The sequence below is a fragment of the Cololabis saira genome, chromosome 18, assembly GCF_033807715.1.
Source record: "Cololabis saira isolate AMF1-May2022 chromosome 18, fColSai1.1, whole genome shotgun sequence".
Classification (NCBI taxonomy): Eukaryota; Metazoa; Chordata; class Actinopteri; order Beloniformes; family Belonidae; genus Cololabis; species Cololabis saira.
This window is the reverse complement of record NC_084604.1, coordinates 31,044,422-31,069,391: the sequence shown is the minus strand read 5'-3', so window position 1 is coordinate 31,069,391 and position 24,970 is coordinate 31,044,422.

Genomic DNA, 24,970 nt, shown 5'->3' with positions numbered 1-24,970 from the left:
AGCACAAAAAAAAAAGTTCTGTGAGTGTGACGTCAGCAGCACCAGGGAGACGGAGATAAATATTGAACAAGAAAGTAAAAACAAACGAAAACCTGGAATAGATCACACAGAGCTGGTTTAAATTTGTGGGTAATTGACAGACTTGTGTGGACCTTGATGATAAGCTGATGGTGATCCAATCACATGCTTCTGAGGAGGGAAATACCTAAAACATGCAGGACAGTGGGTCCTGAGGACCAGGTTTGAAGAACATTGGTCTAAGTTTAAAAAAAAAAAAAAAGAAATAATAAGTGCCATAAAAGGTGTAGATCAGAGTAGGATTATCCAGCCTCCTCATCTTTATCGTCAAGCAATTTCATGTCATGCTCCATTTGCTGTACTGAGGATCTGGGTAGCTCAAAGCTGTAATAGTGTTTTCAAAAGAGACACTCCCACCCAAAATTGAATGTGTTGCAAAGACATTGGCCGGGTTTCCCAGATCCAACCTCTCTTAAGGATTTAAGATAGGTTCAAAGAAGGTTTGAACTAAGAGAGAACCCTAAGATATGGGTGTTTCCCAGATGACTTCTTAACACCGTTCTTTAGTTTCGCTCTTTCAGAAGCTCTTTGGAGCAGCTGTCCGGTTCTGAAACCAAATCAATCGATGCCAGGCAAATCGATCACCGATCACTATCAGCGCATTTTCACACGCAGCGCTGCTACCTAACGCACTAATTCCCTGCTGCCTGTGCGTTATAATGAAAAATTAAGATGATAAATATAATTCAATGACCCTTTTTCATCCAAACGGTGCGTTACTCCGTTATTTCTGGCTAAAGTGAGGCTTTTTTTCCCCACACGCAGAAACCGGGAGGAAACGTGGTGGGCGGGTGTGTGCGTTCAAAAACATGAGCCAAGAGAAGGCGAGTTTCGCAAATCGCAACGTGGAATTACAGCAATCCCTGGTTTTTCGCAGGGGTTATGTTCCAAAAAGAACCCGTGATAAGTGAAATTCTTTTTACAATTATAGAGGGCTTCAGATTGCAGAGATCATCCCCGCCACGCACGTATTCCTGCTCTTCTGATGCTGCTGCATCCCGCAGGTGGGTTTTTTCAAGAGAAGAAAATAGTTATGGGTCGTTGTCTTCGCTCTTTTTTCTTCTGGGCAAAAAGATTCTTTAATATAAACCGACACCATTGATTATATTTGAGACTGTAATGAACGATTCATCAAAGGATCCCGTTGATCAGCTGCTGCTTCCCTGTCATCACATAGATGCGCTCGGGCGCGGCGCAGGAGGATCGGTGTCCCGGCTGCCTGGACAGCGCGGTCCGACAGCACGTCCAGGGGACTGAAGTGCTGACGCACGAATGCGTTCATAAAAACAGTTCTGCTTCGCGCACGGTGACGCGGTTGATTTGCAGCGAGAACATGATGTATAGCAGCCAAATCATCAAATAAATGATATTCATGATGATCGTTTTATTTGTGCGTAATGCATAAAGCATATACAGGAACACACTTGTTATTCCTTATTTTTCTTTTTTTTCCCCCCTTTGCTGTCACCAATAAATGCTAAACAATATAAATCTAAAGTATAAAATAGATCAAAACTTGTGCAGGGTGCATTGTTTTAATATCTCATTGCTTGGTGTAATATTGTTTTGCCTGACGCGGCTGGATCTGTGAGTCTTTGTTCACTAAGATGGTTGTAAAGACTGGGTCAGCAGCATCTTTCATTTCCTTCTTAATGAAAGAGATACTTAAGCTAAGAGCGACTCTGGGAAACGCGATTTTCTTTCACAGGCTCCTTAAGAAGGTTTGAAAGAAGTCTTTCGCTGTTAAGAACTACTTAACTGATCTGGGAAACCCGGCCATTGTTTGTAAGGAAGCTCTTTTGTTGTATTATGGGATATTTGGATCAAAGCATGTCACATGCATTTCTATCTGACATCAGGAAATTGTGTCAATTTATGACAAAAAAAAGTTCATAGTCCAGTTGAAATCAGAAGTTTAGAGACTGTATAAAATGTAAATGACCTTCTTTTTCTCCTCAGTGTTTCACATTAAATCAGACTAAAGTTTCAGGTGTACACAAATTAATTCAATTTGCTAAATGCCGGAATAATGAGAGAAATAATTTCTTGAGCATTTTCTAATTCTTTTTTCACAGTCAGGTGGTAACATAGACTAAGATTTACTACGCCTTTAAACAATTTGGGAAAGACCAGATGATGATGTCATGGTTTTGGAAGCTTCTGACATTCGAGTTAAATGGAGGCACAACTGTGGTTGTATTGAAGGTACATCTCAAATACAGTTCTTCCTTGCGTGAAATCATGGGAAAATCTAAAGAAAATTAGTCAAGATATCAGTAAGAGAATTCTGAACTTCAGCAAATTTATAGCTCATCTTTGGGTACCACTTCCAGAACCCTGAATGTGCATATCAACTTCAGAACAAAAGCAAAAAGACCTTTCAAAGATGCTGGCTAAACCTGGTAAGAAAGATGTATTATTCAAAGTGAAACAAGTTCTTCTAACAAGAAAGAAGCCATTACTCTGAAAGCAAAATAATAAAGTCATATTGCAATTTTGAAATGCACATAGGGACATTCTGGTGGTCTGGTGAAATTAAAATTGAACTGTTTGGCCATAATGAGCATTGGTGCATTTAGAGGAAAGAGGGGGAAGCTAACATACCTGAGAAAAAGAAATTGCAACTGTATATTTTATGTAGGTATGTAAGTATGGAGGCAGGAGCATCATGTTGTGGGGGTGTTTAGCTGCAGGAGGGACAAGTGCATTTAAAAATAGAAAAAAATATATGTAGCAGTGGCGGCTGCTGGTCTTTTAAGGAGGGGAAGCTCATTTTCGCCTTACATCATAAATTGTGTCAGTTTATTTGTATGTGAATTCTACCCTCCGTGTGAATGCTTTGCAACGGTGGAGCGGCTACAGCAGCACCTGCTGCTCGTTGGGGACAATAACTGTAGAGCAACAGAAGTCAGAGTCTCCAATAACACCAGTGAAGTCTCCAAACACCAGAAACAAGTTGCTGAGTGTGTCGCTTATCGTTTTAATAAAAGACAAAAGTCACTACGAGGATTTCCAAACTCTCCAGATCAACTCGGAATGACGGAATTAAGCTACAAAACTTCTCCGGCAGTGTTTATATCTCAAGATCGCTGTCAATCAGAAAGGGATTCAGCCTCAGACAGATCATCCAATCATCATGCAGCAGGCCAGCTGAGGCCACGCCTGCTGCCCCATAGGCCCCCAGAGACGCTGAGCGTCCGATGGGCGGGACCAAACCGAGCATTTATCCAATGACGGTCTGTTTGGCTGCAGTGGAACAACCCACTCCAGCTTCCCATAGACGCTGAGCTTCTGCTGTTACTGTGAAGCTGCAGGAATGAATGAGAAGAAAGTCGCGTCTGTGACCTGTGATAAGAGGCTGATTCTGAACTAAAGGTGATCACGTTCTAGCGCATATATAGTCAATGAAATGTAAACACAACAGTACATATTTGACCACTTATTTTTTGACATTTTAGAGGAAGCTGAGCTTCCTTTGCAGTCTTAGAGGAATCTCCACTGATATGTAGAAATAGTGAAGCAACATCTCAAGAGATCAGCCTGAAAGTTAAGGTTTGGGTCCTCCAATGGAAAATGACCCTGAGAATACTGCCAAATTAGTTATTAAGGACAAGGACTTAAGGACTATAAAAGTCAATCCTTTAGAAAATTTGTGAGCAGGGCTGAAAGGCATGTGCATGAAAAACGGCCTATAAATCTGACTCAGTTGCACCAGTTCTGTCAGGAGGAATGGGCCAAAATTCCTGCGAACTGTTATGATGAGCTTGTGGAAGGATACCCAAAATGTTCAACCCAAGTCGTGCAGCATGAAGACAACCAAATACTACCGAAGGCTACCAAATACTAAGGAAAAAAGTGCAGACTTCTTATTTTACAGAAAGTAATAGACAAATTATCCAATTCATTTTCATTATTCTGCCATTTGGGCAAATAAAATTATTTTGGAAATTCTAACTGACCAAACAGGAAAAAAAGGTACATCTCTTTTTATACAGTGCATGTAACTTCTGGTTTTAACTGTATGTCACCTTTAAGTTTGTTGTTGCTGAAACCTCGTCTCCATCTAATCTGAAATGACACAAGATTGACCTGTGTGGTTCAGTGGCCATGATAACAAATTAAGTCCTTGGGATTGTGTCAGTAGTGCAATACACTAGGATTGGATGTGAACATATTGCACATATTTGTGTGTAGTACAGTGAATGACGAGTAAGTGTGCTGGGCAGTAACAGTTCACAGAGACATATAGTGACTAAATATGGGCAGTCAGGGGTTTATGTTTGACTACTTTTCTATAAAAGATGGAGAAAAACATCTGCAAGCCAAAGGTATGTAGCTTCTTCCCTATTAGGTCAGAGAACATAAATTGATGATATATTAAAGGAATGAACAGATGAAGAGATTAAAAAGTGGAATGGAGATGTTTAGAGAGGCTGAGCCAAGGAAGTTTGAGGTGGAGAGCAAAAAACGTAGGCTTGGCCGGCTGGGTAAAGGGGGCTTTGGTCCTGGTAAAGTCACATCACTGCATAACGCCAGGAAGCTGCTGCCTCCACAGATATGAGCAGCGGCATCAGTAGATGAATAATTTAACTGGCAAGAGCGACACAGGGTTTCGCATATACAGAGGCATATGGATGGGCAATTGCAAAAGGCGTAACACAACAGGGAAAAGCACAATTTAATCCATATTGCATTAAAATCTGACTTTACCCATCCATGAAATCAAAGCCTGTACAAACTGTATCATGCTCCGAAAAGATCATACCTTGTAACTATCTTTGCTCTCTGTATGGTATCTCAGCCTCATTAGTCAGTTTGAAATGTGCATCATACTTTACAAGAGGGTTGTTAGCATGGAAATACATGCAAAGCCCCATCGTGGGACACACACTTTTATTAATCCAGTCAGGAGAGAGTTAATGCAAGAGTTCCTTGGCTTGCATAAGATAGAGGGTGTACTAATGGGAAGCAGGCTGCTAGGAGCCTGGCCAACAGGGATTAGATAGAGAAGTGATCACAGGGAAGACTTCATCAGAAATGCTGAGGCACCAGGCAGCTCATTACTACTGTAGCAGCACATCTTCAACCCAGTGGTCCTGCACTGCTCTCAGCAGCACCACACACTGGAACAGGCTGACACACACCGGCGAGCCGGAAATAATGCAAACAAACACACACAGGAAAAATCCAATACAATTAAACCTACTGCTGCTACAGAAAAGCATGCATGTAAGCCCCTTATGTAAACAGTGTTTGCCCCATTCATTATAAAAACAGCACATTACACCTTTGTGTAAGCCAATAAATGTGTGATTCCTGAAGCACAAGAGCTAGAATTCACAGCTTCGCCACCGACAGCCAGATAAGGGGATGTGTGTGTGTATCTGCGCACTCATACGTTGTCACACTGAAGACTTCAAATGCACACAATCTGTACATGACTGCTAAGAAGTGAGCGAGCAGAGTGGGAAAAACATCAAAACGTACTTTCAAAGAACTTGAGCAGAGGTCTGAGATCCTTGGTGAAATACCTAAAGGAAATCTTAAAACTAATTTAAACTTCAGCTTTTTGTTAGGAAGGTATGCAAGAGTAAGCGTAGACTTTTTTTTTTTTGCTTCAGTTTCATGGCTTTTGATGACTTCTCATCCACCTCTCTCAGTTCTGGTTCCATCAGCTGCTTCAGCAGTGAGTTGAACTCGAGTTGCATCACATATCAGCTTCTCATATCGTACCCATACAGTATATAGAGAAGTATTCAGGAAAACTTTTTTTTCATTTTTTTTATAGAGATTTTAAGCAAGCACACATTTTTAACTGTGACTCGTCCAATTTTTAAATGCAAATATTCTCCAGAGAAATATTACTTTACTAAACAATCCATCTCCTTCAACAAGGCTGCATCTTGGATAACATAACAGTGGTTGTTTTTCAAAGTGAGTCAGTAATGAATACAACAGTGCAGGAAAAAAAGACTAATAATTATCAGCAATGAGACAAATTGGTGATTCAAACAATAAAGGTAAGTTATCAGTTAAGATATATGGCAGGCTTCCATAAAGACAATATACATTATTACCCAATTACAATAACGTTACTGGACATGGAATTTTAGTATCAATTTGCTGTAGGCTGACAGGTTGTTACTTTTCATGTGCCATTCATCACCACTTCTTTGGCTGACCACTGCATCTATGGTCTTCAGCATTACCCGTTCCTTTGTGCTAATTCAAAAGAGCTTAAACAGTACATACTGACTCCCCCATCATCCTGCTTTCAAATATTTGCATAGATTTTCTGCAGTTGGTCAGTCACCAACCCAGAGCTAATACAATTAACAGCAGAATAAGCCATATTATCCTTAAAATAAGGATTATGCTCTGTTTAGGTCTTAATTCACAGCTAAGAAGGGAAGTTCTCTGAAAGTGTTAGGAGCTAAGTATTATGATCATTACGACAGCAGCTGTGATTAAAAATAATAAAGAAACATTTAATCACAGGGGCTCAATGGAGATTGATTTTTTTTTTTTTTTTGGAGCCAGCCTCAAGGGGTCCTTCGACTGCATTATTACCAGTTCCACAATGGTGACAGTTTAGCACACTGGATGTGATTATAACTACTTTTTGTCTTGTTGCTCTGCTCAGTATTGCCAGGTTGTATAAGATTCTGTGACATGAAATTGTCTTTCACAAACTGACCTTGTTAGCAGAATGTGGCTGTTCCTCATCAAACCCTCACACCTGTTTTCATCAACATAAAAATTCTTTAAACAAACTACTTTTGCCTCCAAACCATATTCCTTCTGTCTTGTAGTGCTGCTCATCTCAATCCATACAGTATATGGCAACAGCTGGAGAGAGACTATTACCTCTGGCAGAATCGTTTTCCTCAAACAAGAGGAACTGCAGAAAATCCTGGTGCTCTTCACAAACCTTGAAGCAGTAGAACATCTGCTCTATATCTGCTGCGACACCAACAGGTTCTTTTTGCAAGCGAGTGAGAACCCCCAGGGGTGAGTTGTTCAAATTAGGGCCACTCAAATGGATGCCATTAAGGGAAATGCTATCAGGCCTGGGTTGCATGGATGGTGAACGCCAACAGTCTTGGTATTTGGTGAGCATAGGGGCTGGTTCTGCATGGCCTGATTCATAGAGTTTTTGCATAAATACAAGACTGTGTTCCTTCATACATTGTCATCTTTCCAGCAGGCGGCGTAATGTCTTAAGAGGCTTTTCCACTTGCCATCTGTGTTAGGTGGTTTGCGGCTTGGTTCCCTAAAGGGCAGTGTGGCCACCCAACTCTCTGAGTTGTCCATGAAGACTTCCCTGTCCATTATTTCCAGGAAGATTTTGTCCTCCGCAGATAAAGCAAGCTTGTCATTATAGGCTGTTTTACTAAAATACTCCTTAAAGGGAAAGTTTCGCTTTTTACAACCTGGACCTTATTTCTGGCATTTTTTATGGTCGTATACTCACCCAGAAAAGTTTGGTGTCATTTGGAGTCCTTCGGAAGATATTAGGAGTTTTGTGCGAGCCGCTTCTCCATATAATGGTAGCGAATGGGGGCACAGCGGGACACAGACGATGCAGCGTCTAAATAACACATGATTGCCGCGAAACTCGTTAATTTATTTTATGAATCACTAGATCTGCTTCCAGGACCTGTTGTCTACATCCGGGGCTGTGTGTGTAACAAAGAAATCAGTTTGTAAACAAGACCTCTGACCTGCATGATGTCATCTCTGTGCGCGCATCCCAGACACAGCTCTGTGTACAGCTGGAGTTCGCTACTGTTAGTTTACTGTTAGTTATTTGAAACATGTCCGAATATTCATAGTCGTCGTCCACAACCTCAGAATTTGACAAATATTCAGACATAAAACTCCTAATATCTTCCGAAGGACTCCAAATGACACCAAACTTTTCTGGGTGAGTATACGACCATAAAAAATACCAGAAATAAGGTCCAGGTTGTAAAAAACGAAACTTTCCCTTTAAGCAGGGCAGTCTGTTTCATTGGACAAGTCATCCACATCCACAGGATGGACAACATGATGTTGAAGGACTGAAACATCAAACAGCTTTGATGTGAAAGCAGCTTGGAAAAGGGTCGAAAAGAGATGGACGGCCATTGTACAATAATTTAGTCGTTTGAACACTGACAGAGCCTGTTTTGTGAGCTCTCCCGAGACAGACTTCTCCAGTAATAACCCAGCTTAGGTCAAGACATTGGGCATAGGGTGCGTTTTGGGGTTAGTTGCATTACTCTCACACTTTATGTGCCAGCAAAATAAGGATAGTTGTAGTGGGATCTAGAGGAGGGATCTTGTCCACAACATGTTTGGGATGGGAATAGTGTTGGCCCTCTCAGGCCCTGAGTTCACCATTTCATGGTGTAAATACTTGGCCAAACCTGTCGTAGCTGCTGAAATGGACTCGGTGTCTCTGGCAGCAACTGCTGGATGAGGCCTGGGGAGGTTGGTCAACATGGCTGAATGGTGTTGGATTGTGTGACTGATCCCGGTGGGTATAGATTTCTCTGAGTGGAGGTAAACTGTACTTGCTCTCAAAGTCAAACTGAGTGTTCCTGGATAGACTTTTATGAAGAAGAGCTTCCTCTTGTGTGAATGCATATTTTTTGTATGCTGCTGCCAATTGTCCTTCTTTGCCTGTCCGTAGACTCTCCCACTGGCTGACTTTTGTAGAATGTGTAGAAAGTCAGCCATTATGGCCTGCGCTCACAGAACTTTATTCAGATGCAGGTCCCGAGAGCCAGAACTGAACTGGGTAAAAAGGCGTTCAAGTTTTCTGCCCCCTCAACTTGGAATGATGCGCAGAAGGACTTGAAATTGGTTGAGCTTGTATCCTTGGGTAAATTTAAATCCATTTTAAAAGACAGAGAAATTAGCTCTCTCGGTTCTTGCGACTGCCCCGTTGTGTAAATTTTACCATTGTTTTACTATTGTTTCCCCAGAATGTGTGACTGACTGTCTGTGTTTGTATGTATTGTTTTATTCTTTTTATGCTGCCATTTTGGCCAGGTCACTCTTGAAAAAGAGGTTTTAATCTCAATGAGTTTTTACCTGGTTAAATAAAGGATATATATATATTGGGCAGGTAGTTCAGGATCTCGTTTGAATCTGGTTACCCTTCCCCATGAAGCATTTCGCCAGCTCACCGCTGTCCATTGTTAGCTGGCACAATGGTGTTGCTAGGGCTTTAAGTCATGGTGAGAGCAGTCAGATTTTAGTTCCATTGCAACACCGTGTTTAACAGATTCCTTCTTTAAGCTTACGCAATCTGGGCCCCCAAAGTTGTTCTCAGCAGCTGACACCAAAACTTCAGCTTCCGAAATGGCAGCTGCAGCAGCACTTTCCTGTCACAGTATGTGGAAATGTGCTTGAAGCTCTGTTTTGTTCCACGCTGCCTCAACTGCAGCCTTTTGTTGTCCCTCTTCAATATATTCTTGTGCTTTAATCATGTCTGCCTCTCTTTCACCAAATTATGCTTGTGTGCGTGCAGCCTCCGCCTTTGCACGTGCTCTGGCCGCTATAGCACTGGCTGAGGATAACCACCTGGTACGTGAAGATTTGGCATCGTGTTTCCAAGTCCTCCTGATTGCTATCCATCATGAGGGCAGTTTTAATGGCAGAAGAACACTGTGTTTCCACATAGATACACTTTTCCAGAGGCAACCTGTCAGAATAGTCTTTTTACTATTCTGCCCTCACTGGAATTTTGGTGTGATATCTATAGGCAGATAGCTAATAGGTTGTTCAATAAACACCCAGGAGACAGCTGGTAAGTTTAGGATGTTTATGAGAAGCACTGTGAAAAGACTTCGAGGTTTTGCAGAGACAGCATGTAGAAGATGATGAAAAACACAGTTGTGCTGCAGGTATCTTTGCATTGCAGGAAACCACAAGTCTGAAAGGAAAATCGGTGCTGCGCATGCATTGATATGCCAGCTTCCTTAAAGGGGTACCACAACGTTCTTGAACAGGTTGGTTGGAATGGAGTCTATGAGACATGTTGATAATACCAAGTTATTGCCAGCTCGAAAAGCTCAACAGGACAGAAACAGCCAAGACTCAAATCAGGCCTAAGAGCCCCCACACCCACCGTGTTCAACTTGACAACACCCTGGAGGCAACAGTGAGATGGGTGCTGCAAGTATTCTCTTTAGAGGAAACACTCTTATTTGTGAAGAAGCTAATAAAGTCATTACCACTTAATGTGAAATTATCAGAGGTGGATAATCCAGGTGCCATAAAATAAAAATCCTGTCCAGGAGTTGTTCCAACCAATCACTAAACCAGCTCCTCTGCAGGTACATTACACCTGTTCTAAATGTACAGGCTGATCGAGAAACATGGCAGGGTTTTTACTCTATGGCACCTGGATTATCCAACTCTGGAAATATTGAGGATTTTTTACTTCGCAAAGAGCTCTTGTAAATCAAAAAGCTGCCATTCTAGATGAAGTTTTATCCAGCCCTGTAGAGTGCTATAATCTTAATGCCTTTCTTGAAACATGAAGCTGGCTTCCTTTGGAATGGTTACCTTACATTATCAAGTACTATCAAGTACTATGGCCATATGTATTAAATTGTACTGTTAACAAGCCATTCACCCTGTGCAGAAATAAAGTTGTGGTGGCTGTAATTAAACAGTCACATTTAGAAGATGGACAGAGAGTTCACCCACAGGCTTCCTGAAGCTACTGTAGGCCATCATCCACGTGTTATGTTCTTTCAGAGGCTGTTCATTACTTTGAATGTGGTGTCTTTTCCACTAAATACCGTATCAAGGCAAAATATTGTTAAAATCCTTCATGGTAAAATTAACCAATTTAAGAAGCTCAGATGAAGTTGTAGCACCAACACCTTTAGTTATTTGTAATAGCACTCACAACAAGTGCTATGGAGCTGTGCTCAGCCATAGGCTATAAGGAAACATAATTATAAAGCAATTTCTAACATGTAATTAAACAATTTATCAGCTGAACTGAATATTAACACGTTCTCATTACTCATTACATAAATACATGAATAAAATAAAGTCATCATGTGTATAAAACACAGATAATGATAATTAATTTAAGAAGTGGCCAGCGGGCATGTGCACAGGCCCACACCTGAATGTCAGTGACTCATTGTTGTGAAACCACACTTCAAAGTTTATACTTGGAGGAGGTAAAAAAAAGTCTGTTTATGTGTCAACCTTTTGATAAGGATAAAGAGACTTATTGAATTTCAGAATGCCCCCAAGTGTCTCTTATCCACAGAGTCCAAGGTTGTTCAGTTTGGCCTTAAGAGTTGTGTAGCTGTTACTGACTGAATATGCCTAGAGCTTAAGAGCTTTTTTTCATTCATATTAATATTCTCTCTTCCCGTAGCACATTCAGACACCAGGCCTCATTTTAAAAAGCCAACTTAGACCTGGGGGTTTTTTGAAAAAGTTAAAGCTGATGGTTTTTTTTTGGTCTTTTTTTTTGTTGTTTTTTTTTTTTTTAATTATAGTGGTGCGTGTCTTGAAAAAGATGATGTGACATGAGTCTCAGACTTTAATGGTGATATGGATTAAAAGCAGCCCAACACCACCTGTGTTTGATGCTGATGCATATGAGTGCAGACTTGAGGAAAGGCTATATTGTCGTCATCTGACGGATTTGCACAATAGCGTACTTAGGGCAAAAAAGGTCTCCACAGATCATAACTTTCTAAAGTTACTGTTTTGCCTGCCAGGTAATAGGAATTACAGTTTTACTCTTCCACATCAATAACTTTTTTTTTTAATTCAGGTCTTTGCATGCAGAAGTATTTGCCATTTAGAATTAAATCTAAAAAGGCACAAACTCATGCAGTATAAGACATCAACCCAGCAATGTATTGCTACTTTTAGAGTAACTAATTTCGATAAGATTACTACATTTAAAAATGAGGCCAGAAATAATTTGACATAGTATTTTTGTATTAACAAACAAACATTCCTTGGCTTGTGTACCTTCTTCATGACAACTGAGTATCCTCTGATCTTATGATCCTCTGATTTCATTTGAGTTCAGTTCAGGTTAATTGTGTGACACCAGTTTACAAAAGAAGTCATCTTTAGGTACTCAGTGCAGTATAATTCAATACAATAGTCTAATTCAATCCAGTTATACCATTAATATACCAAATGAATCAATATGGTACACATCAGTTCATTAAAAAAATAAGGAAACCAACAGATTGTACTGGATATTCATTTTAATTCAAATCCCTGTTCTGAACAGGCACAAGGTGACAGTGGGAAGAGAGACCTCAGCTTCCATGTGGCACAAATAGAGAGGAGAGAGGAAAGTGCCTAATGCACCACAGGAGGTTCCCAGGAGGAACCTTGGTCTTCAGCACCATGACTAAAGGGATGGTTCACAGTCACCTGAATCAACCCTAACTATAAACTTTATCAAAAAAAGAACATTTCACTCATAATCTTATGGCACGTTTCCACTAGCAGGAGTTCAGGATGTCTGCCAGCCAGGAACCTCTAACTGGGCCGACTGTCTCCTCGGCCCCCTCAGCCGGTGTTACACTGGATCGCCACAAGAGAAGCTTCAACAGAAAAACAAAGCGCAGTCGACCACTAGGTAGCGGTAATGCGCATCTTTACTATTTGCAAACTGCCAGCTGCATAAAATGAGATGAACAGGAAAAACACGTAAAAAGGCTGCTTTTTTGGCCTGTAAAAGGTTAATGAGTGTCACTTTTACAGGTCCATTCCCGGTAATTGAGACACGCACAAATGGCCCAGCCCCGAAAAATCTACCAGGAACTCCTGCTCGCGCCTTTAAAAGGTTAAGAGGCTTATAGAGAGGAGCTTGACTTGAAGCCTCTCCCACCCAATCTACTTTTGGAAACTAAAAAGGAAGCCTACTTCCAGCTCATAATAACATAAAATGTTAAGGCTCAGTGTATGTAGTCTCCAGAAGCTGTAGACCTGGATTTACTGGGTTTAGTAAATCACCTATCAGCTACTTACACTCCCAAAGCATTGACACACAGGCTGACCATACAAGTACTTTAGGCCATTAAATGTTTGCCTGATAAAAACAGAACCACGGACATCAGATTGTAATCATTTTATAATCATGTTGACAATTTGTAGGCTTAATTTGAGCCAGGACACTGTGGCAACAACAAGATGTTTATCATTGAAAGCCCCCACAGCTAGCAGGGCCTTTTGTTTGCCGTCGATGACAAGAGGTCCATCACGGCAAATGTGGATCTCCTACTCAAATTAGGAAGTGATTGCTGTTGCAGTAGTGGGAGACAGTATGTGCTGTGTGAGTGGGTTCACAGGAGACAGCTCGGCACTGATGTGTTGGAGGAGGATTGGCAAAGGCTGTGTGTGTGTGTGTGTGTGTGTGTGTGTGTGTGTGTGTGTGTGTGTGTGTGTGTGTGTGTGTGTGTGTGTGTGTGTGTGTGTGTGTGTGTGTGTGTGCAACAAAGAGAAAGGATCTGTTTCTGCTGTTGTGTTGATAGACTTTTATATTCAGCCAATACTTCTCCATGATTGAAGCCAAATTAAAAAAAAAAAATGTATTTGTTGGCATTTACAAGTACACCACACTAAACACAAACAGCTACTAGATGTCAGGCTTGTCACAATTGATTTTGGACATAAAGTCATCTTAGTCTGTGATGTGCCAGATGCAAAATAAGAAGTCAAGCCCAATTTGTGTGGAAAAAAATGGTTGGTAGGTGGTAGATGGTTCAAACAAGTGAGAAGAAAGGTCGTGTTTGAAGAAATAGCAGGAAAAATTGTGTGTTGCCCTCTGTTGGAACAAAAGATATCGAAAAGCCAGAGTTTTAAAGGTTTTCAGTGAAGCAATTGAAATTAATAAATAAATAAAAGCTTTCCAAGTATATCAGGTCAGCCAAGCATCACAACAAGGGCAGATAAAGTATTTTTGATGTTGAATAAACCATTTGTGAACAGATTCGGAGTCTGGGATTGAAAAGGATGAATTCCAATGAATGTGGTCCCGTCGTATTTTTCCTGTTGAGTGAACACAAAATCTAAATGCACTCAATAAACTTCAACAATACCCATGATTCTGCTCAACATTATCATGGTCGTTCACATCAATGTTTCTTACATTATCAGTTATAGTACGTAATGTATTAGAAAAGTAATAGAAAAGTAGAAAATGTAGAAAAGTAATAATTAAAAAAAATGTTAAATACAAAATTGAGAGGTTTTTTTTGGTTTCAATATATTATCAACACTTCAATACAAAAAAAAATAAATTTGTGTGTGATTTGATTTGTCAAGTATTTAAAGGTTAAGAAAACATCATATTTTGGGATTAAATATTGTATATTAATGCGGTATGCAGTATATTATCTAACCCCTAGTATGGATTAAAACAAGGAAAACAGTCAAATTAACAGTATGAGTAAACAACCGATAGGATTATAGTTTGAATGACTTGTTGGGAGGCAAATAAAGCGAAACTGAAACATCAAAAGCTGCAACTATAAAGACACAGGAGAAGTACATTTCTTCACCTCTATGTTATGATTTTTGTTAGTAGTACAATTTGGTAATGTTTCTGCCACTAACTTTTATAGGGATCATTGTGAGAAAACACACTGGACAAAAATAAAGAATAAATAAAAGACAGGTAGTAGAATCCATATTTTTGAGTTAAATGTCTGCAAATGTAAACAGCTGGTTAATACCAGGTTTGTTTGTTGTTGTTTTTTTGTAAAAAAAAAACATTTAAAAATACCTTCAGAAGGCACCCTTTAGTTTTTTTAAAGAGACATACTTAAGACCTTTTCTCACAAGTTGACAAGCTTTCCTGAGGTGTGAATTAAATGTTTGACAAGCTTAGGTCAAAGTACAGACGATACAGCCCGAAAAGCTTCTTTTACAATTGTGTATTTACACTTCTGTCTGTGGCATCTGATGGTTGGAGGTGGTGTTACACACCATCACAGCAAGCGCCTATTTTGAAACCAGTTACAACCTTTTTTCCGTCAAATTGTTCACCGCAAATGACCTTTATTATGGAAAGTACAGAGGCGGAAAAGTGGGACAGTGAGGGAGAAAAAAGAAAAAAGAAAGAAAAGAAAAAATACAAGGGTCAGAGGCTGGGACTCAACCAGATGAGCTGTGTGGTAATCCAGAGTTTTGACTTTACTTACTTCTGAGGTGCAGTAAATACAACATGACCTTCAGGTGGCGATGAAGATGGAAAAGCTTGATAATTTTACTGTAATCTGGGTCTGTGATGTCACAGATTGGCGGTCCAAAAAAACAGACATGTGGGAGTTTTTGATTTGGTAACCACTTGAAAACAATCAAATATACCCTTGCAGGTAAAGATCTTTTCTCATAATGCTTCCCTTTTAAGAAATACAACTCCTTTTCACCAGCTTATTGTTTTTGAATTCACCATGCAGGACAACATTTTTCATGTCTGCAGCAAATTTCAATTAAACTGTGTCTGTTAAATTAAATCTTAATCCAAACAAGGCCACCAGTCCAGAATACATTTCATCAAAAACATAAATGGGAACAATTTCATGGCTTTTAAGGTCAATAGAAGTTAGATAAATAGATGGATAGCCAAGGATAACTATTGTGTGTAACTAATTTACTTAATCTCCTAATGAAGCTCCAATACCTCTTTGATAAACACATTAATGCATTTTGAAGCAATCAGGTGTGTGTTTACATAATCCAAAGGGGAAAGAGAACAGCAAAGATGTTTAAAAGCCACCCATTTGCCCTCTTTGCCTGACCTGCCCCTCTAGATGGAAGAAGATGCGATTAAATATAATTTAAATATAATTTGCCTTCAACGCTCAAATGAGACCAAATTAAATCTTCATAAAATGAAAACTATTCCAACTTTCTGGGTGACATACCTTGAAATGTGTAGGAGTAAAGTAGTGGCATTATCTGACCCAGAGCCAAAACACAACAATTATCTGATGTGGCTAAAGCTTTTGTTGTTGTGAGGACAGCAGCAGCTGAGGCTTTTTACATCGTGGAAACGATTAATGAATATCGTACTGGTATAAACAGTGGGATGATCATGCATAAACATCTTCACAGAATGTGCAAACAGCAGCAGGTTGCCTCATTTGAATTACATTGCCAAATATTTTATTTGCCTAACACATGGACCAACCTTAGGGGGCAATGGGGAACGCATGTAAGAAGGTTACTGGAAATCATATCTTCAAATTTACGTTAGCAGATAGAAGTAATTTATTGTGAGATTATCACTTCTAATGTGCAAACATGGCTTGAAGCATGTTTTAATGTAAAGTGAAGTGTGGCTGCTTACAGGCTAAGAAGCCTTCAAGAGGAGACAGAAACAAAGAGACACCTGGAGGAAACAGCAAGGGGCAAGGTGTTTCTGCAGGGTTGGATACAGTCAGATTAGCAGCTGAAGTCAAACATGTCAATCAATCACTTAGTATAATTTATTCAATATTACATAGGTCCGCTTTCTCAGTACCATTTTTAAGTTGGATGCAGATGAACTAAAAATGAATGTTAATGTACATCTCAAGTACACAGATAGGAATAAGTACACAGCATAATCTGCTGTGTCTGTGTAAAGTACAGTGAATCATTTCACATACTGTAGTATTGTAATCTTTAAATAAAGTTAAATTGACTTTCTTCTAGGGTGAAAACTCCCAAACTGAAAAGTATTGACCACTGGAGAGAATCAATAAACCAGTCTGTATCCCTAGTTACATTTGGGTAAAGCTATTCAAAAGGTTACAAGTCCACTTAATTAGACTTCCAGCATTATTCATTTCAAACGTTGTTTCAGTGGCAGCATCAGAAATGGGAACTGAAAGATTTAATCAAAATAAAAGGAAGGTAACCTTAGTTAGTAAAGTAGGTTAGCATTAACTAAGCCAAGTTACAATTGTTAACTTGTGGTAACTGAACTAAAGTGGGCGTGTTCCAGGTGGATCATTTAGCCTATTTCGAACATGCCACCCTGCAGTAAAAAAACTAACAAAAAAAAAACAACCTATGGGTGATATCACTGAGGGATTGTCCAGTTCTTATACAAGCTATGGGCAATGAGAGGGGCCAAGATGACGCTCTGAGCAGGACTCACTTTTCCCTGAGCTCCGCAAACCCAACTGCTTCTTTTAAATTAAATATGGTGAGCAAAGACGTTTTTTGCACCTATTTTGACAGCTACTTCTAATTGCAACTTCTGGTTGTTATCAACGAACCAAAATGTGCAAACCTGAGAAGCGTTAGCTAGCGTTAGCTAACATCGGCACCGTTAGCAATCCCGCTAATGTTAGCCGACCAAAGCCAAACCAACTCTCACTCCTGATAAGCCTGCCGATACTGAAAATTCTCTTATGGACTCCATGCATGACTATATGGAAGCGGTTCCTGAACCATCACAGTTTGCCCTGATGGAGGAGGAGTTTCCTCCTCTTCCCTTCACGCCATGTGCCTCTCCTGCTGGTAAGCTGAGAAAAGTTGGGGACACAGAGTCAGCTACTGTTCTCTCCCAGCTCACCTCACTTTCTAGACTGATTAGGTCGGATACTCCCGAAAAAATGGTCAGTGGCAACTCCATGATCTCTGAGAGGAAAAAGGCAGTCCAAGAAACACTAAACAAATCACAGCTGTGAAAGAATCATTTGATGCCGTCTGTGTCGAGATAAGTGCGATGAAGGACAGAGTTGTCGCTGTTGAATCACAGTTAGAAAAATACAAGGCAAACGCTGAAATGCAGGAGAAGCGGATCTCCCACCTGGAGAGCTACTCACGCCGCTGGAATCTGAAACTTTCCATAAATAATATTACTCAGTTGAGCGAGGCTGATAGTGAATTTTGTGACGGGGAAATTTCTCTGAATGAAGTCACAGCTGCAATAAAGTATCTAACAGTTAACAAGTCTCCTGGGACAGACGGCCTTACTGCCAAACTGTACAAACAATTCTCTGACAGCCCCATTTCTTTTAAAAGTCTTCAAGGAGAGCATTGATAGGAGTGAACTCCCTCCTACTTTATGTCAGGGACTAATCACCCTGATTCCCAAACCAAGAAAAGACCCATGACTTTTAGATAATTGGCGACCAATTTCCTTATTGAATAACGATTATAAGATACTAGCATTGATTCTTGCAAATAGAGTAAAACCTGTTTTAGATACTGTTATTGATGAGTCAATCTGGATTTATGCAGAATCGTCATATTTCAAATAACATAAGATTAATTTTAGATATAACGGATTACCATGAATTTGTGCAGGATGACAGTTTTATTCTTTTTTTAAATTTCTATAAGGCTTTTGACTCCTTGGAACATGATTTTATTATTACTGCTTTGAATAAATTTGGCTTTGGTCAATCCTTTTGCAATGCAGTTCACACATTATATTCTAATAGTAATAGTTCTATAAAACTTGCTAGTGGTACTTCCCCAAGATTTTCTTTGAAACGAGGAGTTAGGCAGGGGTGCCCCCTATCAGTGTATCTTTTTCTCCTTTCTGTTCAACTCCTTAATTCACATATCAAACTCAGCTCTTTAAAGGGTATGGTTGTCGCTAACAAAGAAATATTCATGAGTCAACTAGAAGATGACACTGCTCTCTTTCTCAGGGATGCTTCTCAAGTATCAGTAGCATACAGTATCTATAATCGATTGATAAAATTTTACACAATATTTTATGGAAAAACAAAACCCACTACTTATGAAAATCTGTCACTTTAAGCTCCTATGACAAAAGTGGTTTGAATTTTATTGATTTTGGCACGCTTAATAATACCTTCAAGATAAATTGGATCAAAAAGTATTTGAAAAACCCCACATCTATTTGGAATTTTATTTCTCACCATATTCTCAAATTCAGGTGGCCTTAATTTCCTGCTGCTCTGTAATTATAGCATTCCAAAAATACCACTAAAACTTTCTCACTTCCATCAACAGGTTCTCTTAGCATGGACATTGATTTACAAACACAATTTCTCTCCACAAAGTTGCTTCATTTGGAACAACTGTAATATTGTTTACAAAAACAAAACATTATTTTTAAATAAATGGTTTGACAATGGAATTGTTTTGGTTAGTCAATTGTTCAAAAAACATGGGTTGTTGTATAATTACTCTGAATTTCTAATGAGATATAATGTACCAATAACACCTAGAGAATTTTCAGTCGTATTTGATGCTATTCCTTCTGGTCTGTGCATGTTATTCAGGTGCTCCTACAGTTCTCCTCCCCTATCATGCAACCCTCCTGATGTTTCACAGTCTTCTCTTGGTAGTGTTTGCTTTTCATCTGCTAAGCTTCCGAATGCCAAAGTAAGAGCCTTGTTTCAGGATGGATTAACTTCCATCCCACCAGCCACATTTTATTGGCTCAATTTCGTGACAGATATTGAGTGGACAAAAGTTTGGTCATTACCACAAAGATTCTTTCTAACAAATAAAGTTAAAGAGATCTCTTTTAAATTGATACACAAATTCTACCCTGCAAAACAATATTTATCAAAATGTAAGAAGGATATAGATGTTAATTGTCCTTTTTGCCAAGGGCATCCTGAGACATATTCTCACTTATTCTGGTCATGTGAATTTACTTATAAATTCTGGAGGGACTTCCACAAGTATATTGTTGATTCTGTCTTTTCTGATTTTCATCTTTATTTTAAGAATGTTATTTTTGGTTTTCATAATTTTAATCACAAAGATAGGGTCGCTTTCTTTTTTATTAATCTGTCTTTATTTTTAGCAAAATTTCATATACACAAGTACAAATTCATCCACAGAAAGCCTGAACTCCTTGTACTCAAAAAATAACTTGATCAATATATAAGGACAATTTACTCATCAAAAAACACAAAGGCACAAAAGACCATCGGCATCTGTAAATTGCTCAATTTGTTTACATGAAACCTACTCTCGCACATTATGTTGTTTTTATTTTTATTTATCCTTTTAATTTACATTCAACTGTCTTGTCCTTTATATATTATTTTGTTTCTTTTCAATTTGGTGTTCGAATCTCTGTATTTGTATGTTACCCTTGTTCTTAATTTTTCATTGTATTTAAAGATTTAAATAAAGAATTAAAAAAAAAATTAAAAAAAAAGCTATGGGCAATAGCAAATGTCTGTGGTTCCTACCAGTTCCTTTGTTACAGGCTATGAGAACAAATATTAACTATTGGAAAACATTCAAGACAGGCGTCACTCTGACTGTGGCTTGATTTGTAGCCACAAAATGTGGGCAATTTTCAATCATTGCAGATTATTCTAGAGTCAAATGTGAGGCCATATATGTGACAGCTAAGGCTTGGCCACAGTTGTGTCATGCAGTTGGATGCTAATTGGAGCCATGCCATTAAATATACAACACAAAGGCCAAACCCACGACGGACCAGTCACATTCCAGATCTCGAAAATGTGGTCGAAAAGCAAGAGATCTATGTACGTGAATGAGCTGAGACACTACTATAAAGAACAGTGCACATATGTGCACTTTTTCCAAATTTTTTCCAAACATGTTGAAAAGCCACTTTAAAAAAAGAAGAAAAAAAAACAATCTTAATGGGTATTCAGTCCTGCTTCTGCCATTAAGTGTAGTAAATGATGCTGCTTCCTTTCCATTACCAAGTGCAAAAATGAGAAGCAAAGATCTTTAAAGATTGGACCTCGGCAGGGAGCATACCATCCATGCAACACTGCAGCAACTTTATTAGCAGAGATGCTTTTGAAGAACCACATTTCATGAATTTCACATTGAAGGAGAAATTCAATCCAGCAGGCTTTAAAATAGGTCACTGTATACTTCCCCTGTCATTTCTAGAGGCAGTCAGATTTTTTTTGAAAGTCTTGGTGGAACCTGAGGACATGAAAGCATCTTATTAAAGAAGCAGATTTTACACTGGATTCATGGTATCTTTCAGGTTTTTAGTAACTAATAACACTGGTTTCAGTGGAGGTTCTGCAGTAATGTCTGCGATAAAGAAAGCGCTATTGCCAAATGTTAAGGCATTGCCCACTTAAGATAGAACAGATGGATGAATGTTTCTGAGCTGGACCCAGATAAGACTTATTTTTAACGAGAAACAATGACAGTCTGTGCTTCTTGTATGAAAGATAGGGCAGAATGAACAGTTTTTCTTATGAGCACTTGATCTACAGAATCCTTAAAGCCATTTTTCATCCAGATATGAATCCTCCGTAACTATATTAGTCTTCTAGTGCTCCAACATGCAACGACGTGGCACCAAATACAAAACTATGAAGAGATTTGAGAACAGATTATGCTCGCACAGGTATTTACAGTTATATCTCCTACATATTGTTCAGAGGCCAACTGCGACCAAAATGACTCCGTAGGCCGTGTTTTGAGGCTCTACACCTGGGGTGCACCTGGAGAACCATCATGGACAGACATGCATAATACGCTTAAGTTGATATAAATTACACATTTTCTTTCCCTTTATTGAACATACCCATTAAACTTTCATTCCAGATGGGTTAACATATTTTTTTCTTGAAGATGACATCTGTATGAGTCGTTGTGGGAATGGATGAATTGAACCACAATATAAAACACAAGGTTAAAAGGTGATATGTAAGTACAAATCTATAATACAACACAGTGATAGAATAGAAGAGTGAAAACCTTTCCAGAGATCATTCCCGCCCACAGCTGTAGCCTTCCACTATAACTCTTAGTGACTCCCCTCTAAACTAAATGGGGGCAGCATGGCACGGTCATATTCCATGTTAACCCTCCCAACTGTAAAAAAAAAAAAAAAAAAAAAAAACAGTACAGGGATACTGATTTATAACTTTAGTGTAAATATTAGCATTCACAACGACAGTTTAAACTACTAACCAATGTTGAAGAAACGTTGCCTGTTCAGCCTCATATCTCATCCTATATTTCCGTATTTCATTTGCGGAGAGTTATCTCTGACAGGGTGAAAGCAACGCCAGTGCCGACACTCATTTTGCCTCTTTTTTATGCCTCCTTCCCATCAACCTCACTTAATGGGAGAGAACGCGGTGGGTTTTCCTTCATCGCTTGTGGCTTATCCAACTTTGAGCCTGGCTGGGGGTGTCCCACATGATCCGACAGGAACTCACTGCAAACCACTTTGGTCAACAAGACCAAAACACGATGTTTATTCATCAATGGGCCGGGGGAAGAAGCAGTGGTGCAAGCGGTCGACCATGATTTGGGGGCGAGTTAAAAATCATTCATCAAAAAGAATGTCATCAAAAAGTAGTTACTTACTCAGCAAGTATAGAGAGGCATTCTGTGTTTACAGAAGATGCCCTGTCCTCCACGACATCGCCTTCCTCATGATGACACCGAACATGTCTTGCTCTCTCACTGGCTAAAGCTCGACTGGGGATTCCCCTGACATGCAAAGATATCTTTTGGCCTTCATGCTAATGGTGTCGGCCAAGTGCTCACTGATTTCCCCCCAGCCAGACTGTAAGCTTGGCCTAAATAATCTATCCAGTGGGTTGCACTCAAGATGATAGACATGTAATACCCCCTGAGGCTGTGTAACTTCCTCGTCTTCATTTGAATGTAAGAAGATACTGTAGGTCAAACTCTACAGTGATTTATATCCGTTCTTGTGGGGCAAAGCGGTATCACGAGGCTTGCTGGAGCATCACCACTCCTTAGCACAGTATTTTCTCTGGGTCCTTCAGTCAACCTAGTGGATTAATGTGATAATGGTGTCAAAACTGCTGCAAAACAGCTTGCATCTTTTTTTTTTTTCCAATAAACTTCTTTTTATTGGGGTTTTGCATTCTTCAAAACATACAGAAAATAGAAAATTAAAACTGCATGGTTACATACATAAATATTCTGATACAATAGAAACAAAGGCATTCAAACAAAAAAAAAAAAAGGGGGGGGGTGTCATGTTACATCCGTTTTTACATTCATTTTCTTCTACATGGGTCTTTCTTGTTAAAATAATCCATAAAAGGTTGCCATATGGAGTAAAACATGTGTTCCGTCTCTCTTAATGAGTATTTTATTTTTTCTAGCTCCAAGTATTGCATTATATTGTTCAACAAGGCTGCATGAGTTGGGGGGGTTTTCTGCTTCCAATTAAGCAGTATCAATCGTAGCTGTCACTCCAAACAATGCTAACAATGGATCAGGTAGAATCTGTTTTTGTAAGACCTCAGATAGAGTTTGGAAAATCCTATTCAACAGCTTGTATCTTTAACTTTGTTTTCAAAATTCAACAAATAAGAGCTGAATTTTCATAATTTTTGGCCTCTCTGCACCTACAGACATGGACACATTTGTTTCTAACTAGTGGGAAGTAGTGTTTGCGTGTGTGTGTGTGTGTGGAGGGGGGAGATCAATTAAATACTAGTGAAAAACTGTGCAAAAATGGTGCCAGTTAACAGATATCCGTTTGGTCGGGGGACTGTCGTGGGGAAGAAACTGCTCCGGTGCCTGTTCTGGTCTGGAGGGCTCTTAGGTTGCCTGGCAGCTGAGGCAGTTTGTTAATGAGGAGTGTACCAAAAATACCTGTCTAAAGGTGTAGAAGTCACACTGAGAGTTAAAGAAATTATTTAATTGTGCAGCAAAATATTAAGCTGAGCATCCCATCATCATCAAGGGCAGTTTCATTAGCTTTTTTTCTTTTATGATTCTGTTCCAATTTGCAATTTCAAAAATACTTTAGTGATTCCCAAAAGGAAAATATTTGTTGCAGTAGTTGTGATTTAAGTCGCTTCAAAGAGACATTAGAGGTTTCCTGCTGTGGACTGGAAGGATCTCCTGTAGGGGTCTGTGTTGCAGTGGATCTGAAGGAGCCTCTGACTAAAGACCTTCTAGGAAAGGTGCCAACAAACTTGTCCATGTGTCTCAATGGAGGGTAACAAATTCATATAAGCACAATATGAAAGCTCCTTTTGGTAAGTCACATTGATTGTCTTAAATCAAACATCAGATAGGCAATGCCATGTGGCTGTGAAAGCACATATGCATGACTGTACATCACAAGACAAGTGAGTTGCTCAGTTTCAGTGTCATGACTGAGATGCATGGTCCAGATGCATCTTCCAGCCTTGTTTTTGTGCTTCTTACTCACTGGTTCTTTTCATGCTTGCTCATGCCTCCTACATGCACCGTGACTCTGTAAGACACCTCACATGCACCTCACATGCACCATAAAATGGAATAAAAATGGGTCCTTTTTATCAGGACACCTCTGAGGGAAGCTGTTTAATGTGCCTTGCAACTTTAAAACCTCATCCATCATTTCCGTATGTATACAGTAAGTGGGTTGGACATGGCATAATCTAAAGTATGTCAATGCTCTGCTTATGAACAAAGCCATGCTGCAACGGTGCATGCCCTTGATTGAGCTGCAATGACACTATAGTGCTTTGACTTTTTCAGGCATGCACAGTTAAAAACAAACAACAGGAACAGGGTGCTTGCTCTTTTTCCAAATTAAAATTCCAGACTTTTCCCAGACTTTTTTAAAACTGATATTTTTTTTCCCAAGACCTTAACTTTACGTACGTGTATACTTGTGTGCCTACTGCCTACTTCATTGGTTGAGATTGTACCAATTGTGTTTATTAGAAATGTTTGTTAGAATTTTTTATAGGCTAGTATTCAATGAACGAATGCATTATTCACAGTAAATTATGTTTTTACTGATGAAAACGTTTCAAAACATGAAAATCACATGTACATGAATTTTACATTTTCACAATGCCTTTGAGCATACTGTAAAATTCTACCATACATTTTTCCCCCATACTTTATTAAGACTTTCACACAAAATTCAAGACTTTTCAAGGTCTAGAAAACAGTGTTTCAAAATTCCATACTTATTAAG